Source organism: Neovison vison, chromosome 13, assembly GCF_020171115.1.
Source record: "Neovison vison isolate M4711 chromosome 13, ASM_NN_V1, whole genome shotgun sequence".
Taxonomy (NCBI): Eukaryota; Metazoa; Chordata; class Mammalia; order Carnivora; family Mustelidae; genus Neogale; species Neogale vison.
The window spans coordinates 38,539,942-38,557,950 of NC_058103.1; the positions used below are offsets into that span (position 1 = coordinate 38,539,942).

General features: G+C 38.8%; 1 long non-coding RNA gene across 1 annotated transcript in view; it reads right to left on the reverse strand.

The window, feature by feature from the left end:
• Positions 1-6,403: 6,403 nt before the first annotated feature.
• Positions 6,404-18,009, reverse strand: part of LOC122893601 — a 39,089-nt gene continuing 27,483 nt past the window's right edge. Inside the window, exons 2-3 of the long non-coding RNA XR_006381655.1 lie at positions 13,899-14,075; positions 6,404-6,421 (exon numbers count right to left, since the gene is read on the reverse strand). This is a non-coding gene — a long non-coding RNA (uncharacterized LOC122893601). The remainder of the gene's footprint in view (positions 6,422-13,898; positions 14,076-18,009) is intronic.

Below are 18,009 nucleotides of genomic sequence, written 5' to 3' on the forward strand. Positions count from 1 at the left end.
TTTCTGCTACTCATTATTAGGGTAAAGGAATGCAACATATTTCTACATATTGATTTTGTATCCTGCAACCTTACTGAATTCAATTATCAGTTCTAGTAGTTTTTGGTGGAGTCTTTAGGGCTTATAATTATAGCTCATTGATAACTTATGTAATTATTTCTTTAAACATGTCTTCCTCACTAGACTAGAAACTCCATGAGAACAGGTAACAGGTTAGTTTTGTCTTTGCCTATTGTCAGCATTTAGTTGAGTGACTACCATAGAAGAGGCAATCACTGGTTTTGAATATCTGAATATACCTTTTGTAGAGTCTCAAAGGACTCCTCATTGCCACCCCCCACTATCACTGCTATGAAGAGCACAGATTGGTGAGATTAGTCTGTCTCTGGAAGATACCCTGAACCAACAATTACACCATTTTAAATTGGATCCCACTATGTTTGTGATGGAAAAAAATATGAATCTTATATCTAATAAAATTTTCATATACAGCCAAAAACCACTGCAGCACAAAGTATTGATCTATTATACATATTTCTGCTAGGTCTTAGGATATGGCCTCATATTCTTATTTATACTGGCCTCCTTCTGTCTATGAATGAACATATCAATACTCTTAGGTTGGAACTCTCAACTTAAATCAATGGTAACAATTGTTCAGTATTTTTCCTTATGTTTCCCCTTTTCATTTGCTTGCATAAGCTTCAAAAAAGCAGGCAGTAAAATTGTTCATTACATTCCTACACATTTTATCTCCTTCATTAGTGGTTATCAAAATAAGATCTCTTGGGGTCCTTGATGACTGGGCTCTTAGAATAGTAATGCTAATAACATGACAATATCAATACTTTTGTGTCTGGCAAACATTAATAATCAGTTTCCCCTGGGAGCCCATCAAAAGCAGCAGACTTAATGGGATCTTTGTGGTTGCAAACACAAGGAGGTTGGGTAGGTGGTATATGATGTCTCTCAGTCCTGCCTAAAGTGGCCCTGGTCAAAGAACATCTGAAAACACTCCTTTATTCACATCTCCCTTCCCACTGGTGGGGAATTTCACATAAGAACAGGGAGCACTCATTTGCGACAACATGGATGGAACTAGAGCGTATCATGCTTAGCGAAATAAGTCAAGCGGAGAAAGACAACTATCATATGATCTCCCTGATATGAGGGAGTGGTGATGCAACATGGGGGCTTAAGTGGGTAGGAGAAGAATCCATGAAACAAGATGGGATAGGGAGGGAGACAAACCATAAGTGACTCTTAATCTCACGAAACAAACTGTGGGTTGCTGGGGGGAGGGGGGTTGGGAGAAGGGGGGTAGGGTTATGGACATTGGGGAGGGTATGTGCTTTTGGGTAAATTGGAAGGGGAGATGAACCATGAGAGACTATGGACTCTGAAAAACAATCTGAGGGGTCTGAAGTGGCGGGGGGGTGGGAGGTTGGGGTACCAGGTGGTGGGTATTATAGAGGGCACATCTTGCATGGAGCACTGGGTGTGGTGAAAAAATAATGAATACTGTTTTTCTGAAAATAAATAAATTGGAAAAAGAAAAAAAAAAAAGAACAGGGAGCACTGTTTTCTCAGCATAATCATGGATCCAAATGCTCTTAACTAATTCCACATACACGTGTGACCTATTTTATAGCATTATATATAGTCACACAGATTGTATTTATTCAGTTAAACCAAAATGTTAGTTATATTTCTATTTTAAGCCAACAATGCCTGTCTTTTACTTTTTTCTTCTCTTTTGCTTTCAATTCCTTCCCATTTCTCACTGAAAGGTATGAAAGCTTACTTGCTGAGGATTAGCAAATGCCCCTGAAGTCTACTGTTAGCACAGTTCTGTTCAACGAGGGTTTACTACCCATAGTGAATGAGATTCTACTTTCTAGTAATGAAATACTAACATCTCATTCCACAAAGCATACTAGTATAAATGTGAGGCCTATAATAGAGCAACTAATGAAAAGAAAAACCTCCAGCTGATATGGAAAGTGACATTTCACATTGGTATCTCATTTCTAAATACAGTCCCACACAAAATACACATTTTGGTTAGTTTTAGATTCTTTGGAGAAAATTCTAAATGGAACTCTTGCTCTAAAATGGTCATAAAACTAATACCAGTTTAGGTCTTTGATTATAAGAGAAATGAGAAAAATAAAAATGCTTAAATTCTGACATCTTTCCAACAGAGATCATGAGCTACTGAGTACAGCTATAGTAAGCATTACTTGTTTAGGGGCAGAAGAGCGATAAAAGGATTTGGAAAGATAAAAAAAAAAAACTTTAAAAAAAAGAGAGAGAGAGAACTTTCTGCTAAAGATTCCAGGTAAGACATTGAGAATTCCACTGTACTTTCTATAATGTGTCTTGTAATGCCATGATTTGCATTTTGTTTCAAAATAATTTTAAAAGAAATATTCAAATGCCCAAAGGTAAGGTTTTCTCTATCACCTCCTCTCACATTAAGTGCCCACACTTTTGTGGGATGACAACTGTAAATTACCACTTTTACAGTCAATCCTCACTAGAGAAAAAAAAAAAAAAAGAAAAGATTTTAAGCAGATAGCAATTTCATTCTATAACACTGACATTAATTGTTCCTAACTTTTAAGAACTGTTTTTGAAGACCCAGAGTATAGAAACTAAGAAAATAAGACTCGAAATGTTTTTGGCATTCCTAAATTCACACACTTCAAATAATACCTGTTGCCTTGTTGTTAAACCTCACTCAGCAAGCTTAGAATAACACAAGCTTGCAATTATTATGAGAGTTTTTGTGAATAAAGCATTTGCTCCTTTAAGTGGGTTTTAGAGGAAAGCAGATATTTTTAAGCAAATGTGTGACCACAGACATGCTCTTTCTTTTACTTTCATCTGTCAGGCTAAGAAAATGATATTTTAAAGCTGTTATTCCAATAACTAGCTTAAAACTGATTACTCAAATAGCTACTTAAGCATATAAACTTATAACACCCACTTTAGTGCAGAAAACGATCTGTGCTGCTATTTTACACAAACAATAATCCTTTCTCCTTGCTGTCTACTTATCAACTGAAGTCTTTTTTTTTTTTTAATTTAAGGCATGTATCTCTTTAAAGTACAATAAACATTGCTGTCTTGCTGACAAGAGAAGCACAAAAACCTAATGTCCTCTGATAAATAGAACTTTTGCCACCTATGGTATCCTCCAGACACTGTCTATTTCTGGAAGATATCACAAAGAGAACAAAAGCTGTTAATTATGCCATTCTTTTGCACCTGTAAAAGCACAAGCTCCAAACTTATGAGCAATTTCCTGATCTATAAATAAAAACAACAAGTTCATCTCCACTATATCAAAATCCCTCAACCTACCCATAAAGTTGGTGAGTTAGTTTCAGTATCTCCATTCAAAAGGATGTATGTTTAAGGCCTCCTCATATAATCTTGAGGATGTGTGCTCAAGAAGGGGAGAAAGACCTTCAATCCACCAAGCAATAAGAATTTAATGGGTGCCTCTAAGTGGACTGCCAAGGTTGACAGACGTCTACCTAGAACTCTGTCATAAAATTCCATGCTATGGCTAGTTCAGATGCAAAACAGCTCCAGAGTTTCTGCCAAAATTAAAACTCAGGACTATATATGTTAGATATAGAGACATACACACACACCTCCATATGTTACAGAGTCATTGCAAAAGTGAAAACCGTAGAAAATTTCTACTGTTTCTGAAATAGTGATGTGTGTTTAGGGAGTTCTCAAACTTAGGTGTTAAACATTTCCACAGCATACTTACAGACAGTTTCAGATTTGTTTTTATTAATATCCTAGCATCACAGAGGAAGCTCAAATGCCACAAGAATCTGTTTCTAAGGTAACTCATTATATACCCTTATATAAATAGCTCAGAAAGAAGAACTCCTCATATTCCAACTGTAAATGTGCCCAGATTTGTCAAAGGTCCTCTGAACACTTAATTTAAAGTCTCCCATCCCTAGCAATAAGCTAGTGTGTAACATGTTCATTTGTTGGGTCAAATTCTTGAGCAGGGGATAATAACACATCATCTAAGTTGCAAGAAAACAAACAATAAAGGATGAGAGATTTTAAAAGGCCAGATCTATTCCCTCTTTTTCCCAAGAATAACAAGGAAATGGAGACAATAGGGTTTAATTTAGAAATGAATTGTCTTAGTTAATAATTGTTGAAATTGAGTGACGGGTATGTGTGGTTCGTTATATGATTCTTTCTCTACTTTCCTGTCTAAGAATTTCCATAATAAAACGTTTTTAAAAAGTGAAGATCTCTTTCCAACATCCTTACCATTATACACTGAAGGAAACAAGAACACAGAGATGTTAAGGAAGAACCTGTGATGGTTAATTTCATGGGTTAACTTGACTGAGCCACAGTGCCCAGATATTTCATCAAACACTTCTCTCTATATTTCTGTGGGAGTGACTTTTGTGGATGAGATGAACATTTAAATTGGCAGACTTTGTGTAAAGCAGAATGCCCTCAATAATGTGGGTGGGCTTCATCCAATCAGTGGAAGACTTTAACAGAACAAAGACTGACCTCCGAAGAGCAAGAAGGAATTTGGACCACAGATAACCTTTAGATTTCAACTGCAACATCAGCTTCTCCCTGGGTTTCTAGTCTATCAGCCCATCCTGTAGATTTTTGAACTTGCCAGCCTCTATAATTGTATAAACTAATTCCTTAAAATTATCTCTCCCTCTCTATCAATCTCTCTCTCCATCTCTGTGTTTATGGGCATAAACACAGAGATGGAGAGAGCTCTATATCTCTATCATTAAATATGTCTATATTTATATAAAATATTTAGATATACACATAGTATAGATTTAGATAGCTAGCAATAGAGATAAATTTAGATATAGGGTTAGATAACTAAAACGTCCATAGTGGCTATTAGGAGTGATATTAACAAGGGTTCTCCACAGAAAAAGAACCAATATAATATAGGATGAGTGCATGTGTGTACACATGTGTGCGCATGCATGCACATGTTTCTCTCTCTACCCAACAATGAGCAAGATGTGTTCAACCCTATGTAGAGTAAATCTCAACACCCTGTCAATTATTATTTTAATCCCCAACAGTATTTGTAACAATTTATATTTTGTCTTTTTACTTCCAGTTTTGCTTTTGTCTTTGTCCAAAAATTTAATTAACTAATTTCCAAGGGTTACTCCTTGGAAAAGAAAGATACAGTCCAATATAGCCCTTATTGGACTCCATCTTTCCTTTTCACCGTTTTATTTCTAGCATTTAGCACACTGTAGTATAACATAGATGCCTAACAAAAAATACTGAATGGATGAACAAATATTCTCAAACCAGTAACCTCTCCACTGGGTTCTTCAGAATCTCACCCACCAAACAAGGTACAATTAGTCATACTTTGATAGGTCCACTGACAGGTATTCTCAATTATTTGTATCTTAACCAAGTCAATAAAATGAGTACCTAGACAACACAATAAGACATATCATGGCTTGTCTTAGTGTTTAAACTTTTACAGCACCTCAATTCTCAATTTTTTGTCTCGTGTATTTTGTTGAATCTTATGAAACTTCCAATCTACAAAAGGAATAATTTCATAGAATTCAACATAATTTAACACATAGTTAGAGAAATCCATATTCTATGTAAATTACGGCCTTAAAATCAGAAGAAGAATTACTTTTTAATTTAGATTGTTGAAAAGTGAATCTTGCAGGGCACCTGGGTGGTTCAGTTGGTTAAGCATCTACCTTCAGCTCATGTCATGAGCTCAGGGTTGCAGGATTGAATCCCACACCAGGCTCTCTTCTCAGAGGGGAACCTGCTTCTCCCTCTCCCTCTGCCTGCCTCTCTGCCTACTTGTGATCTGTGTGTGTGTGTGTGTGTGTGTGTGTGTGTGTGTGTGTGAAATAAATAAATAAATAAATAATCTTTTAAAAAAAGAAGAAAAGAAAAGTGAATCTTCCACTTTAGTTACTACCTTGTATTCAAAACATATTCCTCATTGGAGAAGAATGACATAAGAAGTACAGAGGCTATTGTACTTCTAAATGGCTATTCCATTTATCCTACTACTTCAAAGAAAAATGGTGGGGAAAATAAAGGGGGTAGTTTCAAAGATTATCCATTCCATAACTCAAAATAAATTATTGTGCAATCCAGAAGTCTGTAAATTATATAAAAAGCATTTCAGTGACATGTATAGTTTTCAGTTATCCTATTAGAAAGAAATGGGGGTGGGTCGCCTGGGTAGCTCAGTTAGTTAATCCTCCAACTCTTGATCTCAGCTCAGGTCTTGATTTCAGAGTTGTGATTTCAAGCCCCACACTGGGCTCCATGCTGGGCATGTAGGGAAGGAAGGAAGGAAGGAAGGAAGGAAGGAAGGAAAGAAAGGAGGCTGCAAGGAAAGAAGAGGGGAAGGGAAGAGGGAAGAAGGAAGGAAAAAAAATATTGAACTTTTTTTTCAATACCAAAATATTTGATTCATTTACAATTCCTCTGAGTTATCTAAGCTCAAAACCAATGCACAGATATACAGATGAAGAAACCTAGACTCAGTGTTAAGGATGACATCCAAAACCTCCCAGTACAGTATGGATTGTACTGTGTTTATAGTATCCTTAGAAAAATAACCCACCCTTTTCTGCCTATAATTAATTCATCAATCATACTAAATAAAGTAAAAAGAAGTTGATGCTGGTCACTTACAACTGTAAGACAAGCACATGATTAAATGTCTCACTCCAAGGAGCAAAAAATAAATAAAAAAGAGAGACCATTCTTACCTGCTGGTGAGTACCCATTATATTTCTATTTTTCTATCTGTTTTAGATCATGATTCATACCATTTTGTAAAGTTTGTCAATGCTTTTTCTTATTTGGGCATAAAAGGAAAATATAAGTTATCAAAATCATTCAGAAGACACTGGAACTTTTATCAACAGAACAGCCAAACTCTTCTGTTTGGGTGAAATTCACTAGAAACTTGTAAAACTCTCCAAATCTTGAATATGAATTGGAATTGGTTGGAATTTGGCAACTCTGAGTAATTTTTAAAAAGTAATTATTTTTCTAAACACCTAATTTTTTAAATCCCTGTATAGAAGTAAACTGCTGGCTGTGCCACGGTACATGGGGCGCTTTGGAAAGGGAAATGTCCTAAAGAGAAAAGCTTACTTAATGACCACGGCAGAACTGAATTGAACTAGTAGGGAAAGCAATGCATGGGGAACCACCAGATGGCTACGTGATGGGCAGAAGCAAGGGCAGGTTTGGCCAGTGTTGACACTCTGCTCACACACTATCCTTCCTGACCTGAAAGGGGAAATTAGCAGTGAACCTACCGCCACGTCCATCAGTGGTACGAGACCCTGGCCACAAATTTAAGTCACCTGCTACTCTTTGTAAAGTGAATGATTTGTGCTGCCACTGCCACTGCCACGGTCGCTCTCCGTGCTGATTTAGTTTGTTTGCCATGGGATTGGGGCACTGTTTTTGTTTTTTAACTTTCCCAGGATTGACACCCAGTATAGTTCAACGGGGCTTACAGTTGGAAAGCATGCTCACTGATAATCACAATCCAGACTGTAAATATTTGACAAGGTTTTTTGCATCTCTTTGTAAGAATCGTTCTAACCCCTGGAAGGGGCACATGGAATACCGCTGAGGAAAATGGGGAAAAAGATATAAGAGAATCTTATATCTAATTCTTCATCAACTCTCCTAATTTGGAATGATTAAAAAGGACTTCTGGATTATGCCTTCACCTCCTCCCCCTCCTGTACTGGTTGAATGGTGCCCCCCCCCAAAAAAAGGATAAGCTGACATCCTAATCACTGAAACCCATGAATTCTGGAAGGGTCTTTGCAGATGTAGATGTAGTTCAGGATCTTGAGATGAGATCTTCCTCGATTATCAGGATACAACCAAAACCCAGTGATAGATGACATAGAGCGCATAGGCACACACAGGAGAAGGCATTGTGGGGATACAGGCAGAGCTTGGAGCTAGGAGAGCGTGGCCCTGCTCACACTGATTTTAGACTTCTGATCTCCAGACTGTGTCAAAAATAAATTTACGTTATTATAAGACACCAAGTTTGTGACATTTTATATGGCAGTCACAAAAGCCCAAACCTCCTTTTCCTTATTTTTTCTCATCCCAGAAGTTCAAAAGCATTAAGTAATAGACTGAGCTGGAAAAATTAGGTGGGCAGGGGAAAAAAAAAAGTGTGTGATTAAGATCTGGACCTCTGGCTTTGGGTGCTCTTGGACACAACTCCCAGCTCTGCCACTTAATAGCTTAGGATCTATTTATTGAAATGTTATTGGCAAAGTTGTGTTTGAACAAATTCTGACCTAAATACAGAAATGAAATAAAAAATATTTAACAACGGCAGCCATCATAGCCCAAGCAGAAGGAAGTGGCATTCTGGCCCCTATTGGACCAGAAGCCAACCTATTTAGCTGCAAGTCAAGAGATGAGGGTGATCTTGGGGAGGCACCAGTCAATTGGGCCTTCTTTTCAACTTGGGGGAAGAAATCACTGCATTTTAACCAACTTGCTTCTGAGCCCCAGCTGACACAGCATTACTGCTGAGCACTAGCTTAGTACCATCTTTCCCTAAATGTGCAAGAGCTTGTCTTCATGTTGTCTCATGGCACTCTTGTCTTTCTCTGTGGCCCCCCTTCCCATGCTCAGTGCTGAGAAACTAAACCTCAGGTTGCCCACTCCAGGTAATTCAGTCAATTTCATTTTGGATAAAGACCAGTCTTTGGGATTTCTACTTCCACACTCTGTTTCTGATACATCAGTGAGCACAGGTGTAAGCTTGTTCACCACCATGTGCCATTTCCCACTGTGGGTCCTCTGACCTTCTGAGGAATTGGCCTCTACCCCTACAGCTCTCCCTGTGAAGTGCTCATATCTGCAGTACTTCCTGGTGATAATTTCAGGCTACATGACCTACACAATTTTTAAGACCCAATGCAAAGTGAAAACATAGGGACCTTGGCTCAAAAATCATTAAGAATTTTAAGACAACAACAGCAGAGCATTAAACCAAGCACGGCGTCTCTTCTAGGCATGGATACATACCAAAGAAGCAGACCCTAATTCCAGGAGGCTCCAGGTAGTTCATTTTTAACCTCTGCTACAGTCCTGCCTCACCCCAAGTTGCAACAACTCCCTGGCAGGCTCATGGACTCTCATTCCTTTGCTGTCTTCTCCCCACCCACAGGGCCTTGTACAAACTTCTAAATCCCCTGTTACATCAACTGCTCATCTGAAGAACTACAGGGGAGCCTTTTCAATTTCTTTCTCCTTCCATTCCTACCAGTGTGTTCTACCTAATGCAGCTGCCCTTGGCCTACATGGGACACAAATGAGACCATCTCCTACCCAGTTCTAAACTGGAAGCACAGGGCACTCTACTTTCTGCCTCCTCCTCAGGCCACGTTGGCATCTGATCTCACCATAACTACTCCAACCCCATCCACATCCACCACCCTTCTCAGGGTCCAGACAAGGTCTCAAATGCTCTGTATCTCTTTGCCTGACATCTTTCCAAGCCATGGGCTGCCCCTTCTAGCAATGGAAGGGCTTTCTTCTTCCCCTCCTTGTCTGGGAATAACTCCCCACATAGCATATCCTCTATCCCTTCTACATTGCACCTCTTAAAATGAAGCTTTGCTCCAACTTCTAAATGTTGTCTTTGATATATAAAGAAAGGTTTTGAGGGAGAAATTAAAAAAAAAAAAAACAAACCAGAAAAACTTCCTCTCTTTCTTTCTTGCAAAGCTGGGCTTCTTTAAAAACTATTATTTCACAATGGCAGTTTTATTTTTAATCAGGTTTTTCTCTCAAAGCTGAACAATGCCTCCTTTGTTACAAGTAGTACCCGCCTTTCTCCAAACAACACTCATACCTTGCATAAAAAAATCAAGTAATGCATGTAACATACTTAGCAGGCGCATGGCAATATTAAATGCTAAATAAGTGATAGCTGTCAGTTGTCACTGCTTAATTATCATTACTGTCTGTGTTATTAGGAAGAAAGATCTGCAGTTTCTTTCTCCCCTTACCAAATCCAAATAGAGCAACATGTGTAAGTTCTTTGAACTTTGGAAACTTTATAGCCTAAAAGAAAGCAAAGTATTTTTGTCAGGTAAGTTATTTTGCATGATGGCTTCAGAAAATAGATTGTCACTCCTGCCTCTGTGATATTACCACACAGATGAATTATTTTATTCTTCAGAACCTCACAAATATTAGATTATAATGATTAGCTTGCAGATAGTCAGCCACTTTTTGACCTATAAAAATAGCATTTCATATTCTTCAATCTAAGAGTGGGATGTTCTAGTTGACTTTCAATCATTTTTGTTAGCTCTCTTCCATTCATAGACTGAGGTCTAAAGAAAAAATTGCTATGGTAACCCTAAGAATCAAAGAGGACTACACGGGAGAAATTGGGAGAAACCTAGTCCAGACTCAACACTGAAAATGAGGACTTAAGGCCCATAGAGGTGAAGTGAGTTTCCCAAAATATCGCAGCTAATTAGTGGCAAAACTAAGCTGTGGCTGTCTTCACCCTGACTCTTTCCACCATTATCAGGCTGCCTTTCCTACTTCTTTACATTTGCCAAATTCTGTTGAGAACATCCCAATCTCACTGAGATATCAGTACTCTGAGGATGGTAATTAAGGCAAATATCAAGACTTAGATAAAATCTGGGGTAGAAGCACATTTTTCAAAAAGACTTTTGATCCGTGATAATTAGACTTTTTACTGATAATTAAACTTTTAAAGGGAGAAATGTCATATTGAAGGTGTATGGTTCTTAGACATTATAATTTGGAGAGTATCTTGATTAAACTATTTTTAAAGCTCCCTTCCTATGACCCTCTGAGTTTGAGACATGGATTTTTCAGTGTTTCTTCAGCTGACAGCTTCTGGTTCATGTTTTATTGTTATTGTTTCAACATTATCTTCAAAACCTCAACTTATTTGCAAGTATAATTCATAATTGTCTCTAAAATACTCAGATAATATGTCACCAAGACAAAAAAAAAAACTTAAATAGCTCTAACCTTAGCTCTCTGTACCCATTATAGTTTGCAAAGGAGAAAACATCACCAACTTTAATCTCCTAATTTAAGTAATGAATACAATGTGTTCATGGGTGATGGCATTCCTAGAAGCCATTACTGTGGCTGGAACTTTGTTAATGCTGCACAGCTACAGTTCTATTAGGACTTTCACACTAAGCACCATGCTGGTAACTTTACAAAGGTAATTCATTAATCTAGATCAACACTTTAGAGGATGTACTGATTATCTCGAAATACAGATGAGGAAATTGAAGTTCAGAATAGTTCCATAATTTGCCAAGATCACACAACCAGCTACTTAAGGGGGGAGGTGGAGTAGAATTGCTATGAATCTTACCTATATACCAACCCATGACCAAGCAGAAGCCTATCCATCCTACACACGTATGTCCCAGCGGGACAGTAGGGGCTAAACCATTTGTAAGTCCCAGATTTCACGTGACAAACTTTATTTAAAATATTCCATTCTGTTTTCAGAAGAGAAGTCAGATGCCCAAAACAGTATTCAAAAGATAAGGCTACAACAGCAGCAATACCAAAGAGATCTCCAGACCTGCAATTTACACCACCTATATTATCTCCTGTGTTTATTTAAAAACAGGTACACACATTCTTTGATATTCCTCCCTTCAAAAATGGAACATAATTTCCTTCCCTTGAGTGTAGGCTCTAAGTACAAAGCAGTAAATGACTAGCATATGGTGGAAGTGACAATGTAGGCCTTCCCAGACTCCGTTATAAAAGAAACTCTGGCTTCTTCTTGCTCTCCTCTCTTGGATCTCTTACTCAGGAAAGCCAGCCGCCATGTCACAATTATAGGCCAGCAGCCCCAAGGAGGGTTCTATGCTGGATAGGAACTGAGGGCTCCTGACATCCTGGAAGTGAGTCTATCAGCCTTGGTCAAGCCTTAAAATGAATGCAGCTGACATTCTAATAGCAACCTCATGAGAGATCCTGGTCTATAACTGTCCCGTAAGCCATTCTCAAATTTGTGAATTTCAGAAACTATAAAATAATAAATATTTGTTGTTTTAGGTACTTGTATTTGGGGATATTTATTATGAAGCAATAAATAATTACTACACATTTATCTCTAAATATTCCTTTTCTTACAGCAATAAAGTGGAACCATGACTTCAAAAGCTGCCATATCAATAAGCCAAATATATTCCTGAGTTCAGGCTCACCCCAAACATACCCACGAGGCAGGATGAGTAAAGCTGTATTCTTCAAGGACTTGGCCTTGCTCAAAAAAATAAGATTGCTCCAGGGCACCAGGGTGACTTGGTTGGGCATTCCACTCTTGGTTTTGGTTCAGGTCATGATCTCAAGATTGGGAGACTGAGCCCCACATCAGTCTTTGTATTCAGTGCAGAGCTTGCTTGAACCTCCTCCTTCAGTGCAGAGGTTGCTTTTCGTTTTCACTTTCCCTGTGCCCCTCCCTGTACTTATAATCTCTAAATAAAAAGATAGCTAGATAGACAGATGATAAAGTCTTTAAAAAAATAAATACGATTGGGCACCTGGGTGGCTCAGTGGGTTAAATCCTCCGCCTAGGGCTCAGGTCATGATCCCAGGGTCCTGGAATCCAGCCCTGCATGGGGGGGGGGGTCTCTGCTCAATGGGGAGCCTGCTTCCTCCTCTCTCTGCCTGCCTTTCTGCCTCCTTGTGATCTCTGTCCTTCAAATAAATAAATAAAACCTTTAGAAATAAATAAATAAATAAATAAATAAGATTGTTCCTCCATCAGTGACATCGTGTCCCATATGGGGCATGGAAGAGAAAGTGAGAATTAAACTCTTAAAAAAAAAAGAGAGAGAGAGAGAGAGCAGAGTTGTTACCTGTAAGATAAGAGCACTATCTTTAAATGCTCAACTTCTGGGATGCCTGGGTGGCTCAGTTGGTTAAGCAGCTGCCTTCGGCTCAGGTCATGATCCCAGCGTCCTGGGATTGAGTCCCACATCGGGCTCCTTGCTCGGCAGGGAGCCTGCTTCTCCCTCTGCCTCTGCCTGCCTCTCTGTCTGCCTGTGCTCCCTCTCTCTCCCTCTCTCTCTCTGACAAATAAATAAATAAAAAACTTAAAAATAAATTAAAATAAAATAAAAATAAATAAATAAATGCTCAACTTCTATGTGATGATAACCTTCACTCCATGGTAACCTCCTGTACCACAAAGTTCTACATTTCAGCAATTGAAAATAAAAGTATGTCCTTTAAGAACAGGAAGTCAATTATTTCTTTAAGTATGTTATTTTCCTCCAACAAATTAAAGGCGGTTAGTAAATGATGTAGTAGATTCAGTGAGCTAAATGAGCAAAAACCTCTCTTTGAAAAAGTGGCTGTTGCCGTGTGAGGTGGGATGTGGCCCTCAGCAAGGAAAATCTCAAACACAGCCAACTGAAGCAAAATGTTAACAATGCTCCAACATAATGAGACTAAAACATATCAAGGCTCTTGTCAGTGAAAAACCTTTTTTTTTTTTTTTGGTCAACTATTAGTCAGAGAGAAACTCAACCCAGACATTTAAAAAGCTAAGATGACAGGAAGTGGTGGTCAGCCTCTTCCCATCTGCTCTTCAAACTCGAAGCAGGGCATTACTTTCATAACGCTAATGTATTCTTCGGTAATGTCCATTCATCATGTCTACCACAGCTCATGTGTGATTTCTTAATGGGGTCTATCCTGGAAACAGGGACACACCTCCCCTGACCCAAACCACAGCACATTGCCAAGCTCAGGAGAATGTAAAGCGTCATGCTTACCCAGCCCCTCATGGACCCCAGTCTTGTCTTTAGAGTGCTTCCTTTTCCCTCGCTGCTCCAGGCATGGAAGGCCTATTTTTTCTAAATATATCTTCTTGTTGATGAAGAGGAAGAGGACGACCAAAAGAACAATAAAGACCCCAACTGCTGATAAGAAGCCAATAGCTTCAGGAGGAACTGGCAAGAGAACACAAAAGAAAAAAGATCATCACAATGATAATAAACCAACTTTTAGTTCTAACAAGTGATCAAATTTATGTTTATTAATTAGAATGGCAAATACTCTATGAGTTTTAACACTTGCTGGCATTCCCAGGACTGTGTACAGGAGAAAGGAAAAAAAAAAAATACTGTTGCCTGGTACAACCAGCGAGGCTGGTTCTTCAGATGATAGACCTCTATACTTAGGCACTTGTGCTTTTTCCTATCCCCAGCCTAATATTCAGCTTCAAACACAAACTATAAGAAAGATATCTGTCAAGTGGGTTGAGCTAGAAATGGCTGATCAGCGTTATAAAAGCAAGTCCCTTAGCGGCTCCTGGGTGGCATCCGCCTTTGGCTCAGGTCACTATCTCTGGGTCCTAGAATCCAGCCCCAAGTTGGTCTTCCAGCTCAGCGAGCTCAGCAGGCACTCTTCTTCTCCGTCTTCCTCCACCTGTCCCCTTTCCGTTCTCTGTCTCTCTCGGTTAAAAAAAAAAAAAAATACAAGAGTTGAGGGAATTTGGAGGAGGAGATGAACCATGAGAGACTATGAACTCTGACAGACAATCTGAGGGTTTTGAAGGGATGCGGGGTGGGAAGTTGGGTGAGCCTGGTGGTGGGTACCATGGAGGGTACGTATTGCATGGAGCACTGGGTGTGGTGCATAAACAATGGATTCTGGTACACTGAAAAGAAATTTAAAAAAAAGAAAAAAAAGCAAGTCCCTTAAAAACACAACTGCCTAAAACTTAAAAAATAATCACTCGAGACAAACTTTCAGACATCTTCATTTATTAATATTTGCATTTGGAGAAAAATTCATTTCCTGGATATAGTTTTGCAAATCCAACTATGCAATGTGTTGCCAAGGGTGACAAGAAAATTCTAATCCATGTAAGAAAGCAGAAGTATATTTTGACTGGTTAATATTTTGAAACTCTAAAAAAAATGAAACCCCATCTTCCTCCTCATCATCAAAATCTCCTGAGCTTCTGAGCTTTATTTGACTTTGGTTCACTGCTTCACAGTGTACCTTAAAGTGTCCCAGCCATTGAGTTCATCTATGAGGTGCATATACCAGGAAGACAAGAACTAATTCAAGATTGAAGAAGACTTCTGTAAGGGAATGACATTTGAGCTGTGACAACACTCAGTAAAGAAATCCAGAAAGCAACCTGATTAAGGAATTATAGAGCAGGTGTCAATAAGAGTTATTCAAGGGAGCTGGGTATATGGAAAGCTTATGAAAATGAATCTCCTACATGCAGCTTTAATTCTTGGGCAGGTTTAATAGACTGCTAATATGAAGGGATAATATTTACCTCATCCTACCATCCAGATACAGGGACAAAGGATGGTTCAAAAGGGTTCTAATGTCATGGAAAGATAAAGAAAATATAAATGGTACTGCCTCACAGAACCAATCCAGTGGCAAACCAATAAAAGAACAAACAAACAAACAAACAAAAAATAGCAGACAAGATAGTAGCTTGGTACTCTGTAAAATGATAGTAGTGTCTGCTATCACAGTCAACATATACCATGAAAAAAAGTATGTACATAATGATTATTCTCTCTGTCTTCAGAGGAGCATAGGTAGGTAGTAGTGCTTACTGGCATGGGTTCGGCAGTTATACTGACTGAGAGGAAACCACACTCTACCACTAATGATCTGCATGGCCTTGAGCAAATTATTTAACCCTTCTGTGCTTCAGTTTCTGAAGCAATGAAAGGAAATAATAAATACAGCTATATCAAAGATTAAATGTGGTAATGCATGGAAAATAATTGGTGTGGCACCTGACCTATAGTGAGTTCCCAGACCTCACTGTCACCATCATTATCTTTGCAGAGCTGTTAAAATATTTAGGAGCAGTCATTTAAAAAAATAGATGCACCTCTATGTTTATTGCAGCATTATTTATAATAACCAAGATATGGAAGCTACCCAAGTGCCTATCAATTGATAAATGAATAAAGGGGATATGGGGTATATACCCAATGGAAGATTACTAAAGAATGAGATCTTGGCATTTGCAACAACATGGATGGGCCTAAAGGATATTACCCAAGTGAAGTAAGTCAGACTAAGAAAGACAAATACCATATGATTTCACATATATGTGGAATCTAAAAAAACAAAACAAACAACAAAGTAGAAATAGATCCACATGAGGAATTTGAGAAACAAGACAGAGGATGATAGAGGAAGGGAGGGAAAAATGAAACAAAGTGAAACCAGAGAGGGAGACCATCCATAAGAGTCTTAATCTCAGGAAACAAACTGAGGGTTGCTGGAGGGGGAGGGGTGGGAGGGATGGGGTGGCTGGGGGATGGATACTGGGGAGGGTGTGTGCTATGGGGAGTGCTGTGAATTGTGTAAGCCTGATGATTCACAGACCTGTACCCCTGAAACAAATAATACATTCTATGTTAATAAAAAGAAAAAGAGACCCATAAATACAAAGAACAAACTGATGGTTGCCAGATGGGAGGGGTGGGCAAAATGGGTGGAAAGGAGTAGGAGGTACAGGCTTCTAGTTATGGAATATGTAAGTCACGGGGATGAAAGGTATAACCTAAGGAATATAGTCAGTGGTGGTGTAATAGCATTGTATGGTGACAGATGGGAGCTACTTGTGGTGAGCACGACATAATGTATAAACTTGTCAAATCACTATGTTGTACACCTGAAACTAACATAACATCTACATTAACTAAACTTTAATTAAAAAAAAAAAAAAAAAGATGTAGCAGGGGACCTGAGTGATTCAGTCATTTAAGCATCTGACCTCAGCTCTGGTCATGACCTCAGGGTCCTGGGATTGAGCCCCGAGTTGGACTCCAGGCTCAACAGGGAGTCTCCTGTCCCTCTGCCCCTGCTCATTCTCATTCTCCCTCTCTTTCTCTTTCCCTCTCAAGTAAATAAAATCTTTTTAAAAATATCTAGCAGCATTCAAATATGACATACATGCACTGCTTTGTTCACAGTCTGTGCTCTGGACCCTATCTCCATCCCTCTGATCAAAACAATTATCTCTCTGTTTTTGCACCACATACATGTATTTTCAGCTATTTCCCCTTGTAAATACAACATTTTTTTCACCTGCCTTAAAAACGCATCAAATACCTCCCAAACTTTCATAGCCTCTCTTCACTACCACACGTTCCTCAACCGTAGCCCTCTCTCCTTTCCCCTTTGTAACCATCTTCTGAGTACTTCCTATACTCATCTCTACTTTCTTACCTCTGAAGCCACTAGCATCCTTTACCCAGACTCCCATTGATCTCCATGTGCCAGAATTACCCCTTAAATCCTTTCCCTACACAGCAGCCAGGGAAATCCTTCTGAATTACAAGTCTGATTTGCTCAACTGCTCTCCTAAAGCTTTCTGTAATGAAGTGTGCCCCCCCCAAAATATACATCCACCCAAATTTCAGAATGTGTCCTAATTTGAAATAAAGGTCTTTGCATATGTAATTAGGATAGGATCTTGAGATGAGATAGATCATCCTGGATAAGGGAGGTCCTTAAATTTAATGATGAATGCCCCTACAAGAGCCCAAATAGGAAAAGACAGAGAGAAGAAAGCCAGTGAACATAGGAGCAGGGACTGGAGTTACAAAACCTCTAGCTGAGGAACATGGAGGGTTGCCAGCAGCCACCAGGAGCTAAGAGAGAGTCACAGAACAGATTCTCCCTCAGAGATTCCAGAAGAATCAACCCTGCTAACATCATGATTTTGGACTTGTGGCATCAAAAATTAGAAGACAGTGAATTTCTGTTGTTTTAAGCCATAAATTTTCTGAGAATTTGTCTTGGTAACTCCAGTGACTTTCCATTACCCATGGGACAAAATTCAAATTCATTAACTAATTTTATAAAGCCATTCATGACCTACCTAGAGAT